We start from the raw sequence: 3,046 nt of genomic DNA, 5'->3' as shown, positions 1-3,046 counted from the left end.
CACAGGCTCTCTCATTCCTAACTGTTTTTAATGAAAGCAGATTGTCGATCGTGCGGACTCCGCTGTCGGAGTTGGACTGTCAGGGGGGTCTCTGTCTGTCCATTTGGGCACCAAGAACATAGAACATACAGTGCAGAAGGAGGCCATTCGGCCCATCGAGTCTGCACCGACCCACTTAAGCCCACATTTCCACCCTATTCCGTAACCCAATAACCCCTCCTAACCTTTTTGGTCACTAAAGGCAATTTATCATGGCTAATCCACCTAACCAGCACATCTTTGGTCTGTGGGAAGAAACCGGAGCACCCGGAGGAATCCCACGGAGACACAAGGAGAACGTGCAGACTCCGCACAGGCAGTGACCCAGCAGGGAATCGAACCTGGGACCCTGGCGCTGTGCAGCCACAGTTCTACCCACTTGTGCTACCATGCTGCCCCCCGTGCTGACCACGTCGGGTCTTAGAGCTCTCTTCACGGCAGCCGTTCGTTCTCCAAACTGCGCAATGTGATTGATGCACCGTGTGAATAAACTCAACATTTCAGGAAATGTATATACCGACATTTGAAACAGTCCGGAGAAAAATCACGAGGTTGATCCCGTCTTTGGAGGTAATTTCTATGAAGGAGTTTCAAAGAAAGAGACGTAACCTTATTGAGACATATAGGATACTCTGGGGGCTTGACAGGCTGGATGCTGAGAGGATTTCCTCTTGTGTCTCGAACCAGAGAGCATGATATCTGAGTCAAAGCACGCCAGGTAAAACAGAGATCAGGAGGAATCTGTTCTCTCAGAGAGCCGTGAATCTGTGGAATACTGGCGCTAAGCATGTTCAAGGCTGAGAGAGGCAGATATTTAATCAATGAGGGGATCGAGCGCTAGGGGCATAAGGTGGGACAGTAGAGTTGAGGATTATCGTCATGAAAAATATTAAGGTGGATAAGTCCCCAGGGCATGATGGGATCTGCCCCAGAATACTGAAGGAGGCAAGAGAGAAAACTGCTGAGGTCTTGACAGAAATCGTTGGACCCTCACTGTCTTCCGGTGATGTCCCGGAGGACTGGATAATAGCCAATGTTGTTCCATTGTTTAAGAAGGGTAGCAAGGATAATCCGGGGGACTACAGGCCGGTGACCCTTACGTCACTGGTAGGGAAATTACCGGACAGAATTCTTCGAGACAGGATCTACTCCTATTTGGAAGCATGTTGACATATGAGCGAAAGACAGCACGGTTTTGTGAAGGGGATGTTGTGTCTCGCTAACTTGACTTTTTCGAGGAGGTCACAAAGATGGTTGCTGCAGGTAGGGCAGTGTATGTTGTCTATATGGATACAGAACTTGCTAGGTCATAGAAGGCAGAGAGTAGCAATGGAAGGGTGCTTTTCTGATTGGAGGGCTGTGACTAGTGGTGTTTCGCAGGGATCAGTGCTGGGACCTTTGCTGTTCGTAGTATATACAAATGATTTGGAGGAAAATGTAGCGCGTCTGATTAGTCAGTTTGCGGACGACACAAAGGTTGGTGGAATTGCGGATAGAGATTAGGACTGTCAGGGGATACAGCAGGATTTATTTCCTTTGGAGACTTGGGCTGAGAGATGGCAGATGGAGTTTAATCCGGACAAATGTGACGTATTGCATTTTGGAAGGTCTAATACAGGTACAAAATATACAGTGAATGGTAGAACCCTAAAGAGTATTGACAGTCAGAGAGATCTTGGGTACAGGTCCACAGGTCACTAAAAGTGGCAACATAGGCAGAGAAGGTAGTCAAGAGGCATACGGCATGCTTGCCTTCATTGGCCGGGGCATTGAGTATAAAAATAGCCACGTCATGTTGCAGCTATATAGAACCTTTGTTAGGCCACACTTGGAGTATAGTGTTCAATTTTGGTCGCCACACTACCAGAAGGATGTGGAGGCTTTCGAGAGGGTGCAGAAGAGATTTACTAGGATGTTTCCTGGTATGGAGGGCATTAGCTATTCAGATAGGTTGAATAAACTATGTTTGTTCTCACTGGAACGATGGAGTTTGAGGGGACGTAATAGAGGTCTACAGAATTATGAGGGACAGAGACAGAGTGGATAGCCAGAGACTTTTTTTCCAGGTAGAGGGGTCAATTACTAGCGGGCATAGGTTTAAGGTGCGCGGGGGGGGGGGGGGGGGGGGGGGGCGGGGAACGGGGGTGACGGGGGGGACGGTTTAGAGGAGATTTACGAGGCACGTTTTTTACACAGAGGTTAGTGGGTGCCTGGAACTCGTTGCCCGAGGAGGTGGTGAAAGCAGGAAGGATAGTGACCTTTAAGGGGCATCTTGACAAATATATGAATAGGATGGGAATAGAGAGATACGGACCCCAGAAGTGTAGACGATTTTAGTTTAGACGGGCAGCATGGTCGGCTTGGAGGGCCGAAGGGGCTGTTCCTGTGCTCTACTTTTCTTTGTTCTTTTGATTATATTAGATTAGCCATGACCTCATTGAATGCAGGAACAGGCTCGATGGACCGAGTGGCCAACGTCAGCTCCTACTTCTTATTGTCTTAACATAGAACATAGAACATAGAAAATACAGCACAGAACAGGCCCTTCGGCCCACGATGTTGTGCCGAACCTTTGTCCTAGATTAATCATAGATTATCATTGAATTTACAGTGCAGAAGGAGGCCATTCGGCCCCCTGAGTCTGCACTGGCTCTTGGAAAGAACACCCTACCCAAACTCAACACCTCCACCCAACACCAAGGGCAATTTTGGACACTAAGGGCAATTTATCATGGCCAATCCACCTACCCTGCACATCTTTGGACTGTGGGAGGAAACCGGAGCACCCGGAGGAAACCCACGCAGACACGGGGAGGACGTGCAGACTCCGCACAGACAGTGACCCAAGCCGGAATCGAACCTGGGACCCTGGAGCTGTGAAGCAATTGTGCTATCCACAATGCTACCGTGCTGCCCTTAAGAACAAATAAATCTACACTATATCATTTTACGGTAATCCATGTACCTATCCAATAGCTGCTTGAAGGTCCCTAATGTTTCCGACTCA

This window comes from Scyliorhinus torazame, chromosome 5 (genome assembly GCF_047496885.1).
Source record: "Scyliorhinus torazame isolate Kashiwa2021f chromosome 5, sScyTor2.1, whole genome shotgun sequence".
Lineage (NCBI taxonomy): Eukaryota > Metazoa > Chordata > Chondrichthyes > Carcharhiniformes > Scyliorhinidae > Scyliorhinus > Scyliorhinus torazame.
This window is presented reverse-complemented; position numbering follows the sequence as displayed.